This window comes from Vanessa cardui, chromosome 25, assembly GCF_905220365.1.
Source record: "Vanessa cardui chromosome 25, ilVanCard2.1, whole genome shotgun sequence".
Classification (NCBI taxonomy): Eukaryota; Metazoa; Arthropoda; class Insecta; order Lepidoptera; family Nymphalidae; genus Vanessa; species Vanessa cardui.
The window spans coordinates 3,104,671-3,119,813 of NC_061147.1; the positions used below are offsets into that span (position 1 = coordinate 3,104,671).

At 32.7% G+C, this 15,143-nt stretch overlaps 1 protein-coding gene across 1 annotated transcript in view; it reads left to right on the forward strand.

Annotated features, from left to right (window-relative positions):
* The window catches only part of LOC124540454 (solute carrier family 41 member 1), a 121,258-nt gene that overhangs the window by 11,732 nt on the left and 94,383 nt on the right, over positions 1-15,143 (forward strand). The window lies entirely within an intron of this gene.

Here is a 15,143-nt window from a genome sequence, read left to right on the forward strand (position 1 = left end):
CATGGCAAATATGAAATACTACAAAAATCCGATGTGTGTATCCGAAAAAAATGTCAATAAGGAATCCATTTTATTTTTCAGATACACATAAATATTAGGTAGATTTTTTATATGGTAACATTAGTGTTGTTTAATGTCAATTTACATAAACAATTGTTAACTTTGAAATAAATACATCCTGAATAACATAAATATAAATGATATTTATAGTTATATGTTAATGTTTCACATAGCAGAAATACGAAAACAATAACAGCACTCACTCTTACGTTTTTAACGAGTTTCATCGTCATTCAGACTTATCAAAGGCATTCTGAAACGCTATGAAGTTTGTATTCTTATTTACCCGTCAAAGAATTTCTTAACGTTTAATATTTCACTCGTTCTAGATATTTTAAATTGCGTCTTCAATAGAAATCCCTCACTATGGGGATCAATTCTATTTATATACAACGGTTATGTAAAGTAAAGTAAGTAAAGTAACGGCCTGTGAATTTCCCACTGAGCTAAGACCTCCTCTTCCATTAAACAGAGGGTTTGGAATATATTCTATGACGCTGTTCCAATGCGGGTTTTTGGTTTTTGGTTGGCGGTTATAACATGTTACAAATTGTTTTACAATTTTATGTGTACTTGGTGGTAAGACTTTGTGCAAGCTCGCCTGAGTAGGTACCACCCACTCATCAGAAATTCTACCGCTAAACAACAGTACGCAGTATTGTTGTATTCCGGTTTGAAGGGCTATGTCTCTTGTGCCTGTAGTTACACTGGCTCTGAGTGAGCCATCTCAGTTCCCAAGATTGGTGGCGCATTGATGGTGTAAGGAATAGTTAATATTTCTTCCAGCGTCATTGTCTATGGGTGATGGTGACCACTTACCATCGGGTGGCCCATATGCTCGTCCGCCAACCTATTCCATAAAAAAATAAGTACGTACAAATTGTAATATTATTCGTAAGTTGTGCATGATGCGATACCGATAATATTCCGATCTAAGTTTAACTGAACTGGATTTTGTTTGTAGAATAGGAAAACGCAAAAATAAACTGTCGATTTGTTACGAGATTTGGGGCTCAATTTGTGACACTTAAGTTGCAAACACGGGGCATAGAAGGTGTGAGATATGCGCGGGGCATAATATAGTTTACTCGTAATCGCCGCACAACGACGTATTCTATTATGGAGAAGGTTTAGAGTTTTATCACGCTGTTCCAATGCGCCTGTACATGACATTACAGAATCTCAGTATACAAATATTTTTTTACCATTAATATCGATTTATTTTTAGTAAACGCAAATTGATCACATTAAAAATCATTGGAGCTGAAAATCTGGTTATTCAAATCTTTGATATTTGGTCAAGATTGCCATTATTAAGCAATTTATAATACGTATACTAAAATTATTTACTTTATATATTAAATAATGCATATAATTCTTTGTTTATATGTGCTTATTGTCTAGAAGTTAACCCACGACCTACAATAGTATACAATTTGGCATAGTGACATAGATTCGATACTTAACCTTCCTTAATTACATTATCTGTGTATGGCTTCTTGTAAATAATCGTATTCTTATATAAAATCAAAGAAGAATACGCATAAACGTATGAAGCTCAAGCCATTTGTAAAAGGAATATAATGTTCTAAAAAAAACATTAATTTGTGAGATATAACTTTTACTTTCTTAATGGTATGGAAAACCTTACCATCTTGTGAATTTCCTTGGCCACAAATCTATCCTGGGTGTTTTACAAAGAATATTAACTCCGTGGTGTGAGAGAAAATGATTCCCAATCCAGTATATACAAAATAAAGTTCCGTAGAATAAGAACAGATGATTCTAAATCAGCTCGCAAATATTGTCTTAACAGATTAACAAACATTGCAAGTTAATAAATTGGTGTGTCGTGGTTTATCTTGTCTGAAATATGTTGCCATCTCAATAGATTACGTTTTATATAACAAACATTATTATGGTTTGAAAATAAGTCAATGACTAGAAATAAAATTACATTAAAAATCACGATTAAATCATTAGCATCATCTTGACAAAGTATAAAAAAAAATGTCGAAAACCGCTGCCTATATGCTTAGATCAAAATTACGCAACGAATTTTGATGCGGTACTTTTAAATAGATATAATGATTCGATAGAAAGATTTTTGTATCTAATATGGACAATATATTAAAGAAACGCTGAAAATCTTGGAAGTTTCTAATGTGATGTTGTAAATGAGCAAATTTTGTAGTATATGTAGTATATTATATCAGTATTGTAACCGTGTGAAGCCGGGCCGAATAGTACTATTTTTATATAAAACCGTATACCTAAAATTGAAAAAGACCGACTGAAATACATCCTTGGTCAGACGCGTTTCCTTTACGTGACGATGTATGCCAGTACACTACTGTTCGTAAAAAAAAAATAAAGACAACGCATATCATACATTCGATAGTTCATGAAATTAATAAAATCGCGTCTCTACGTAATTAAAGAGTAAGATAGCCGTACGATTACAAATTTTATATTCCACATATCTAAGTAAGCACGTCTGATCCGTTAATTTCAATATTTATAACCCCAGTGTCTCGTAATTATCAAGTATTAATTCGTCGATTGTGATAATTTTGATACCAAGATTTTGCAAGTACAAAAGAATAATAATGCAATATATTTAATCGCTTTTATCTCAAATAGATATAAGCTCAATATTTTTTACCACATCTACTAATAAATCGTCACCAAGAGCCAAATATTTCTTGCAATTGTACGGGGCTTTTCCGGCGTTTTATAGGTCTTGTTGGGCGCTACGTGTAAAAATTGCAATGTCCTTCTTTGGCGTTTAAGATTGCTTCATACCAAAATTCATCAAATTCGATTCACCTGTTTGGCCGTGAAACCTGGTTTAAAAAATAGCAACAGACATTTTCGATTTATTATATTAGTAAAGATAAAGTAGGTACTTATAAGACAATCAGCAATACTTATACTATTGTTGTGTTTCAGTTTGAAAAATGAACGGCAAATAATTGCTATTTGTTAGATGCATATGCATACGCCATATTTATAACAAAATAACATTTTTTTCAAATTTTGTTCGTCTGTCTTTTTTTTCCAATAATCTGAAACGGCAAAAACTTTTTTGTAAGATTCAAACGCACACTAAGTCAGTGTACAGTGTATACAGTACAGGGTATATATACGTAAAAAAAGCTTTATATTACATAACTGAAGATGAAAATTAAATAAAAAAATACTAGAATCCAAGACCGCGGGGAATCGTAGCACGAATGTTAGCAGCGTTTTCTCGTTAAATCGCAATTTCGATTCTCTAGGCTAAAAATAAACCAGTCGTCCTACTACTGGCGGAGGCAATATCATTTTAGTATGTAATTTTATTGGTTTTACTTTGTGCAGGCTAGGCGTCTGTATCCCGCATATTATTTATTCTAACATTAGTGGCAGTTTATATTGAGCAGCGGTACAAGATGCTTTGTTTTTTTATATTGACTGCCTTTTTGTCTAGTGGTTAGATATAAGGCCTGGGTTCAGGTAAGCAATAATTGCTCTGAGCTTAGTAATGTAAGTACTTCAGCGATTCGGAGAATATACAAGTTCTTCGTAAGGCTTGCGTCTAAAATTTTTCGTGCCGTTTTGATTTGCCCCCTCATCGGAGTGTAAACTATCAATGCCCCACATAGTAATGTATAGATAGCGGGGCATTTATGGTGTTTTCAATACATTATGCCCCTTGTGTATTTAAATACTCACACTCCTAATTCAAATCCAGACATGTAATGGTGTATTGTAACTGACGTTAGTTCTGACAGGTAACCATATTATGAACTGGCTACTCCAGGCTCACGCAAGACATAATGTAGTGCAAGGCTTACCGTTCCCTGACAATATATAGCTTGCTGTTTAGGTCTTGCAGTGTAAAGGGCCACATTTCCCATTGAAAAATATATTTAAACATCAATAAATAGTATTACTATTATATATATTATATTTCGGAGTGTAAACTATCAATGCCCCACCAAGTAATCTATAGATAGCGGGGCATTTATTGTGTTTTCAATACATTATGCCCCTTGTGTATTTAAAAACTCACACTTCAAATTCAAATTCAGACATGTAATGGTGTATTGTAACGGACATTAGTTCTGGCAGGTAACCATATTATGAACTGGCTACTCCAGGCTCACGCAGGACAATGTAGTGCAAGGCTTACCGTTCCCTCACAATATAGCTTGCTGTTTAGATCTTGCAGTGTGAAGGCCACATTTCCCATTGAAAAATATATTTAAACGTCAATAAATAATAATAATATCAGAATCAATGTCCCACCCCACCTATCCACCTAAGATACGTTTTATATCCAATAGTTTTGAACTTATATATATTAGTATTTATGTTACCAATATATAACCATAAAGTATAATATTTACGGCATCATAAAAATCCACGTCGTAAATGTTTCACATACATATATATATATATTTTTAGAACCAGAAGTAGGAAGGAGGTTTACCTCTAAAACAATTATCTTTAATTTATAATAACAATCAATCTACCACAATAGAAAAACATGTAGTCTACAACACAAATAACCATCAATAATCACATTACACCGTAATAATTATATTCGCGATCTCAATGTTTCAACTACGAATCTCCCGCCTTTTTTTTTTTTTTAAAGGAAGTTGTGTGACTTGACGCTGATGTTGCTTGTTTATTCCAACAATATATATATAGTATCGCGTAACAGCTCTATTAATATAATTTACAATATGCTGTTTATAAATACGTATGTAAAGATGGGAATAGAAAAGGTTAATATTAAAATAAGTACATACTTAACAACACTTTGCATTAAGATTTTAATTATTGTTTTTATTTACGTCAATTATTTATGTTAATAACTGTATATTAGTAATCGTATATTTAAAGATAAATGCTTGGTTTTGTTTGGTATTTTGCGTTCATTCATCGTTCATTCTATTGAATGGAACTGTAAAATAGTCGGTAGTGCCACAGATAACTTCTTCAGAAGAGATTTTTTATGCATATATTTTTTATATTTTATCTTAATCTATGACTGCGGATTCAAACCCAGGCAAACACCACTAAATATTCATGTGCTTAATTTGTGTTTACAATTCATCTCGTGCTCGGCGGTGAAGGAAAACATCGCGAGTAAATCTGCATGTGTCTAATTTCATAGAAATTCTGCCACATGTGCATTCCACCAACCCGCATTGGAACAGCGTGGCGGAATATGTACCAATCCTTCTCCTCAAAGGGAGAGGAGGCATTAGCCCAGCAGTGGTAAATTTACAAGCTGTTGTTGTTGCTGTATGCTTTGACGTACGGTGTGAACCCAACTACCTTCCAAAACCCAATCGGAATCTGAGAATTCCGTAAAAGAAAAACTAACGAAGTAAGCTATTAATAGAAGCAAGGTCAGGGCTTACGTTGCACTTTACATGGTATTAAGGCTTTTTTGGCCTTGGTAGACCATCCAATAAGCAATAGTTCTCATTGCTGTTCTAGATAGTGAGCCAATGTAACTGCTGGCACAAGCCACATACGGAGTCATTTCCCACGGTAGCGCATTGGCGATGTAGGAAAGGGTTAACATTTCTTACGAATGATGAGGAGTTGTAACCCTTAATTTCACGTGGTCAATTTTCCCTCTGCTCTTACCAGTATTTCAAATTCCATCAAGCCTGGTAGAATAAGCTCTATGGCATATCTTTTAGAAGAGATGTGGTCTTCGCCCAGCAGGGTGACATTTATAGGTTAATTATGTTAGTGTAACTTATGTTTATAAAGAGTGATTATGTATATAAGTACATTATGTGTTAGTTTACAAGTTTAGTGTAAAATTTATGATGATCATCAGATGGCATATATAAATAATATAATTAAGTGAATATTGGACAAGATCACATAAATTAATCTGATCCCAATGTAAGTAGCTGAAGCACTTGTGTTATGGTAAATCAGGAGTAACGACGGTACCTCAAATACCCAGGCTCGAGACAACATGGAAAACTAATAAACTTTTTAAGTCGACTCGGCCGGGAATCGAACCCGGGACCTCGTAGTGGCGTACCGATGAAACCGAAAACTACTCGGCCATGAAGGTCGTATGCTGATCATATATTAAATTTATTAAATAACGAAAAAAATAAATACGTATTTGTTATCGTGATATTTTCCTAATATTTTGTTAAGGAAAAATTGATACAAAATTGGATGCGCGATTTATTCACCAATGTTACACGGTATGAATATCTTAAGACGCATTAAACCGGGGAATTTACTTCGTTCGTGTTCAGTTTACACTGAAGCCCGTTTACATCGCGACGAGATGACATCCTTAAACGGTAAAATGCACTCGTAAATTTAACAATGTTTACGTGAAACGTATAAGCATTTAAAATTTTGACGAAAGATTTGAATAACGTTACGTAGAAGCACATAAAATAAGGTTTTTTGGGACACTGAAAAACATAAATATTTAAATAAACATAAATAAATCAGATTTATAAATTTCTCCTGAATTCAGTTTATTCGATTTTTTATTTTATACTACAAGTTACTAGGTATATGATCGCGCGGATCAACAATTTTGACAAAACGACATTTATACATTCTGGAAGAATAATTAAAATAATAAAACTAACAAACCCAAATTACCTCTTTTAAATTCAGAATAGACTTGCAACATAGCCGGTATTAAAAAAAAGAACAAATTATATCTTAGAAAATAATACTGCACAGGGTTAACGATTAAAATTGTAATCTATATAATAATTATTTATGCAGCGATTACTTTAACTTGGATATTTTTATACGATATTAATAGGTATATTATTTTCAAGCAATGATTTAGATAAAGAAACTGTAATCATTCTTCAAAGTTGATCCACTCGAGCGTTTACAAGCTCAACTTATTTAATTTATATCAAAATCAAAATCAAAATGAACTTTATTCAAGCTTTTACAAGCACTTTTGATTCGTCATTTAACAATTAAGAGAAGCTACCACCGGTTCGGAAAGTAGATTCTACCGAGAAGAACCGACAGTAGTAATTCAGTAGTTACTCTTTTTCAACAATTAAAAAAATACAGTCATGTTAGTTAATACAATTATTATATCCTGCCTGGAAGTCAACAGGTATTAGTTCCACGCCTTTTTATCTTATACATACATCTATATGTTTAAGTATTTATCTTAGCGATTATTTTCGGAAGAATCCACAAGTTCCATCCAAAGTCCACGATGGTAGAAATTACAATAGACTTTAAAGTGGAAAATGACGATTAAAAAGTGCTCATAGGGGACTTTTTCGGTCAAGTATATATTTATTTAGACTGCATGGTTTCCTTCATTTAATGCTCCAAATTAAATCTTCAAAACAATAATTGTCTTAGCTTTACAAGCACTGGAAGATTTTAGGATCTTTATATTTACTCACGAATAGAACTAATGATATCCTACTACTATTATAAAGGCGAAAGTTTGTATGTATGGATGTATGGATGTTTGTTACTCTTTCACGTAAAAACTACTGAATGGATTTGAATGAAACTTTACCACAATATAGCTTATACATCAGAATAACACATAGGCTACAATTTTTGAGGTTTCTAATGTGAGGTCGTAAAAAAACACATTTTTTGCGCTTACATTGCAAACGCTGACTGAATCCTACAAGATAGATCAAAACAATGTATTACAGTATTGTACAACTTAAAAAGGTCTACAAAAAAGTCCGTGATGGTATATGTTTATCTCTTAGGAATAATCCACAATAACCATTTTTTATCCTTTACTTTGTACGAGAAATAGTGGCTTATTTACGAAGCGATTTTAAGCGATTACTAGACTAGACGGGACGAACCTGAAGTCCACGCGAACGAAGTCGCCGGCAAAAGCTAGTATATTATTAAAGTTATTGATTTCGTGATATTTATCATGTTTTTCACGAGTCTCGTGAACAAGACATTCGTAGATAATGTCGAAATATCGAGCTGCATTGAACAAAAATAAAAAACATGGTAAATATCCCGAAATCAATAACTTTAATAATAAAAATAACCATGTTAATTTAAAATCTTATATTATATTTTTTTTATTTCGTTTATTAATACGCAAGAGATAACTGTGGAAATCATTCAAAACTTCTAGCTTAAAAGGAGAATAATAGTGTACTGACTTAATGTAATATTGTTTTATAAGCCATTCCAGACCCAAAATCTACGTATAGGACGATACAACTTAGATGTAGCATCTACAAAGTCAATAAAACCGATTACTGCCGATTTATAATTTTAAATAACCAATAGAAATAGCTCCCTATCGCGCCATTCGTAGCTATAAATTCTCGCGTAACTTCAAACCGAGAAAACAAGTGCATGCAAATCGACGTGTCTAATTGACGAATATATTAGGTCATATGATATTACAAGTTATTACGTTTCTGTAAAGATTATATTCACATAAGAAATATATATATTGATAATTTGGGATAGCGTACTTAATTCGGATGTGATCGGTTTTTGCCTATGCTACATCTAAGTTGTGTCGTACTAATGTTGTCTTAAATTTTCGCGATTATTACACATTTAAATAAAACGTTTCGAGCACTTTGCAGTGTTCCCGTGACCACGAACACTGCAAAGTGCTCGAAACGTCGGGATGTTTAAAAATAATTAATATACGCGATTCATCCGTTATAATTAGTTTTATTTAAATGTGTCGTACTATTTATTAAAATATTAATATTTACAAATTCTTCTATTATTTTAAAAATATATATATCTAATTTTTTGAAACGGAAACATGTAACCATGACCTTACGTTTGCTCGTATTTTCGATATGTAAACGTACTTTTATCATCTGTTTTCCTTAAAACGTGATCAGCATACTATTACTGCATTATTGTAATAATATATGTTACATATTACCGACAGTCGTGCGAAAACGTTATGAAAACCACAACTGGTCTCCCCCGATGACACGACTTTAACATATAAAACATACTATATTTTAATAAAATTATCTTATTACCTTACCATTATTATTACCCTTTACCCTTATTACCCTTATATTACCTACTCATACACAAACTCTACTGTCAAACAGTAAAACTTTGTAATGTAAGTCCCAAGGGGCTTCCCAAAGTTCCTAGCATACAAGATATAAGCAAAGGTTAACATTTCATAAATTGTCTATGTCACTGGTGACCACTTTCTATCAGGTGGATAATATGCCAAACTTCCTATCTATATATATAAAAAAAAGTTTGTATTTATTAATAATATGCAGCATATATTGAATGTATAGCTGTAAACTGTATAAGGATTGTGAACGTTTATTCAACTTTAACTTGGTGGTAGGGTTTAGTGTAAGCCCGTCTACCACCCGTAGGTACCACCCACTCATCAGTTATTCTACTGCCAAACAACAGTACTCAGTATTGTTGTGTTCCGGTTTGAAGGGTGAGTGAGCCAGTGTAACAACAGGCACAAGGGACATAACAACTTAGTTCCCAAAGTTGGTGGCGCATTGACGATGTAAGGATTAGTTAATATTTCTTACAGCGTCATTGTCTATGGGTGATGGTGACCACTTTACATCAGGTGGCCCATATGCGCGTCCGCAAACTTATACCATAAAAAAAAACTTACAATAAAACTTTTGCGATAGTTCATAATATTTCAGTTAGGTTAGAGTATTTATAATTAAACTGAAAGTTATTTTTATAGATTATAATCTACAAAATAATGTGTTAAATTCCAGCCATATTTTACGGTCTCCAAATTTTCGACAGTTCACAATATCGCAAGGTAGATTATAATCTTACGGCATTTACAGTTTCACGTTGACAGGTATAAATTAATCAGGATAAGAATCAGAAAGCTTACAAATAAATCGATCTTACACTGAATCAAAATAAACTTTATTCAAATAGGCTTTTACAAGAACTTTTGAATCGTCGTTGAATTATCTGTTTTGAAATAAAAATATTAAGTATTATTATTTCAAAACAGATAATTAAGAACCGAAAATATCTCAGAGGTATACTGAATTTACAAAGTAACTCAAAAACTAATACGTGAACAAAGTGATTAGGGATGTGTCTAAAAGTAAACTATCTGTTTCCTTGTAGTTCAAATTCACAACAAATTTCAACAAATTCGATTCAGTGGTTTGAAAAAGCCACAGATAGATATACTGCGTTACTTTCGCATTTATAATATTAGTATAGATTTTAAGAACTCAAATATCGCGTTATTAATTTTAGTAGATGTTTTTACATTTTTATGTTTTGATAGTATTTGATATACTTTGGGTACAAAAACCTCCATTTTTGACCATTCCCCTTTATCCTGGACATTATTGGTCCTATTTTTCCTGCGCTTTTACTAAAAACACCAGCCCAGCCCAGCCTTACTTTGGTCTACAAAAACTTTCTTTTGGCTTTTGAACCCGATCACTTCGTCATTTCTAATATTCCTCTTTGGTTCTTGAAATGTTGTTGGTTGTCTAATGATGCTTACTTAACTTGAAATCAATTTCGGTTTGGCCTTTTGTCTTTGTTAGTTCATTTTCCTTGTTACTTCTTCTCAACTTCCGGCTAGCATTGTTCTTCTTGATAGATGTTTCCAATAGCATTGCCTCAACCCACATTGATCTGAACCCGTAATCTCAAGTACATTTAACATTGTACACATCTTATATCCTTCAAGTACCTATAAAGCTTTTTAGTGGTGATATCATTCTAATTAATTCAATTAATTATGCAATAACTAACCTAACCTGACCAACAGTGAAACGTGATATCGAGTACCTAATTATCTATCACATTGATATCGCAGGGAAAGACCAAGAGTTAAGTTCCATAGACAACCCGGAAAACTATAATTTACATGTGATAATGGTAATTCCAATGATCCAAATGGAAGAAGAAGAATCTAAATCGATGATTCGGAGTTCAAACCAATGAGTTCATGTGCTTAATTTTTATTTATAATTAATCTTAGGCTTGGTGATGGAGGAAAACGTCGTGAGGATTCAGTGAAAGATTGTGGCTGATTTTTATCAACCACGTGCTATATGATGTAGTGTGTCCACCAACTTAGATTGGAGAAACGGTTGGCAAATGGAAAATCCAAACCATCCCGCCTATAACAGTGGAAAGCTTGCCCAGCTGATGGAAGTTAAGAGTATGTTACTTTGTTTTGTGGTGGTCATTCAAATGGGAAGTATAAAGAAACGATCGGATTAAAAAAAAATAATTTGATGATAGTTAATTACGTTAAATTGATTTTGTAAAAGTTTTTTTGTTATTTGATTTGAGTTAAGCGTATATTTATTTTCCGTAAGCATAAACGTAATTATCGGATATCTGAAATAATTTTACATCCGTAATCGTATTTGAACCGGCAAAATATTACCCACATACGAAAGGTTATATAAAAATAAATACGCTACGGTCTTAAACGAATTACGCTAAGAACTTAAATGAAAACCAATAAATTTTAATGTATGCATTGGATAATTTATCGTTGTAATTCCATAGACTTTTATGTCTGTACTATTTTTGGAATTACTGTGAATTCTATTATAAAACATTTTATACATATTTATTATCTTCATTTACATATGTACATAACTACGTCTAATCTTATTTTTATATTTAAATACGTTGTTAAAGTTATACTTAGAAATAATGTTTTGAATTTATATTTATTTTTATTGCCAGATCGTAGAGCCTTACTTAATAAGTGTTACTTATTATTATAAAAATAGAATTAGAATATACTTTATTATTATGAATGTATGCTGACACTTTTAGTACCGCCAGTATACAAATAACAGTACATTGCTCACTTTTCTGAAAATCTTGTTATATTATATAAATATTTCTATAAGTTTCACATATTTTCATAAACAATAATAATTTACTCAGTATGTCTTTGTCATGATAACCGTGGCTTCTATTGACTAGCAGTTAGTGTAAGAACTCACTTCGTTTCTCATTTTGATACTGTATGTCCCATCGAGTCGAGTCGACTCTGGCGTTCCTTCTTACGGAATAGCTCTACTCAATCTATAATTAATCTCTTACTAAGCTCCGTTTTATATACGGCTTATTGTTTTGATCTGGGTTTTTTAAATGTACATGATCGATGAGAAAGATAATCTCCAAATATCACGATTATTGATGAACGCATTTAAATGCTACGGAAATCTGAGAATTTCAATCCGGATAACTCGTTGCAAATATCGAATGACTCGGAAAAACCATCGATCTGAGTCGAAACCGTAAGAAAAATGTATGTATGTTATCATTTTTTTATTCGAAACGGCCTTTCTATCTCAAGGTGAATTATAATCTATAAAGTCGTTAGTTTTGTAAGTCACAACCTTTAGCATACATAGTAATGTTCTTTAATGTACATCACAACATGTACGCAAAAGACCTATCGGTAATTATAGATCTCTTCCGGACAAAATGGGCGAAGTCTGTATACGTTTAAAAAAGGTGCGTAATATATATAAAAATAAAATTGTGTGAACAGTGTACATGATATCTTGGTTGCCAAGGTTGGTGGCACTTTGGAGGTGAGGAATATTTAATATTTCTTATAGCGTCAATGACAATGGGTGTTGGTGATCACTTGGGCCGTGGAGTAGTGGTTCAATAAGCTTCATTAAAAGTATAACACCTCGCCTTATTGCCTCTACTGTTGACAGGAGGGCAATAAGGTTTGGTTCATTTTTAACCCAGAGGATCGGAATTGCGATTCAATGGGGAAATGTTGCTAGGATTGTTACCAACGTTCCACGAAAATCAAGATTTACTATATACATTATAACATGCACAAATAATAGAAAGAATAATAACAGTAACAGCCTGTAAATTTTCCACTGCTAGGATAAGGGCTCCTCTCCCTTTGAGGAGAAGATTAGGAGAATATTCAACCACACTGCTCCAATGTGGGGTGGTAGATTCACATGTGGCAGATTAAAATTAGACTCAAATTAAGTACATGAAATTTAAGTGCTTGCCTGTGTTTGAACCCGCAACCATTTGGTAAGATGCATGCACTCTAACCATCTCGGCTCCATAGCATAGCTGGTGCACTCTCTATTTCTTTACTCTCATAATTAAATGGGACGTCAAATCGGATAAGATCGGATAGTATAGATGCAAAACCAACGGCTTTACACGTTTTCCGATAAAATGTACAACAGAAAAATTTAATGATCTTTTAATCGACCCGAACTGGGATTTGAACCCGGAACCTCAAGGTCTTTGATATTAAATCTAGCCACTACAATAATAATGTAGTCGGTAAAATCTACAGTTATTCTGAACTAATAGAAGTTATTGAATTTTATAATGACTATTCAAAAGTATCAATTTGAACATAGCATAATTTGATGTAATATCGCTTGAGACAAAAATATATGTTAATAAAATATGTTCAATGAATCACTAATATATGGCGCTTGCTTTATTGTCTGCCTTAATCAAAAAGGCTGTGCAACAAAGCCTTTTAAAACTAGAGGTGAAGTCCCGATATCCAACAAGGAAAACTGAAGATGCATCGCGCGTTATAAAATTTCACCTTGGGTTATGAATGTGTTTTAAAAATTCCCCGTCGAATTCACATATAATCTCCATTAAGAATAGAAACTAAGTTGCGAATTGCTTTCATGAAATATGACATACTTACGGGAGCTACGGATTTCTCTGCGCGAAATTAATAGAACTTTATCTATACAAATACTGTCCAGTGTCGCAAGCCCTCGCGCATGTACCACTCCACCATCACGACGCCTTCTACGAACGACTGAATATCACAAATTAAATTAATAAGTTATAGTAAAATCTGCAACCTGTACACTAACTTCTTTATTAAATTTAATCGCCCACGAAGTAGCGGGCACAGCGAGTATTTAATAAGTTTAATAATCGTTTATGAAAATGAAAAGAGTTCTGTTCTAATTTTCACACATTGACTATTGTTTAAAAAGACTTTACTGTGACCGACGCCTGTGTCATAAACAAAATCGTTATTATTGAGTACTTAAAAAAGTATATATGACAAAAAAAAATAACCTACTTTGAAAATTAGTTTTCATATATACATATACAATAACAACAACAACAACAGCCAGTAAATTCCCACAGCTGGGCTAAAGGCCTCCTCTCCCTTTGAGGAGAAGGTTTGGAACACATTCCACCACGCTGTTCCAATGCGGGTTGGTGGAATGCATGTGGCAGAATTTCAATGGAATTAGACACATGCAGGTTTCTTAACGATGTTTTCCTTCACCGCTGAGCACGAGATGAATTATACAGACAAATTAAGCACATGAATCAGCGGTGCTTGCCTGGGTTTGAACCCGCAATCATCGGTTAAGATGCACGCGGGCACTGGGCCATCGACTCTATGTATTTACATATAATTATATCTACAATTAAAGTAAACATTATACAATTATAATATATCAATAGTTTTAAAATTACTAAACCTTTGCCGTTTTTTCTATACCGTTACTTTTATTTTCTATCGATGTTATTTTTTAATTTGACTATCAATGAGTCAATATAATGATACTTCATTGAATAAATTTGAATTTTATAGTATTATTTGAATTAAATACAAATGATATACACAAATCCACGCTTTATTATCTAATTATATATATTAAGTTTATATCAGTTACTTATCACACGATATATTAAAATAAGCCTTGGTATAATTATAATGATTGATGTTAATACTTTTTTCTAAGCCAATTGCTATCTCATGGTTAAGGACGAAAAGGACAAAGAAATTAATTAAAACCTTATACTTTTTGCGGCGTTTTTCAAGAATTCCTGCTTACTTTCTAACAATAGAAAAAAAAACATTGTTTTTTTTTAATAGCTCATGATTCGTTTTAAATAATTCCATTGATAAAGTAAATGAATATTTTCGATAATGTATCCGAACGTCTGCAATTGAAAATTTCGACACGTGCTTTCATCTTGACTATCTGTAATGTAATCTCTTTTTAAAGCAATACTCGCCAAAATTGTTCGTTCCTAATATTAGTATGTAA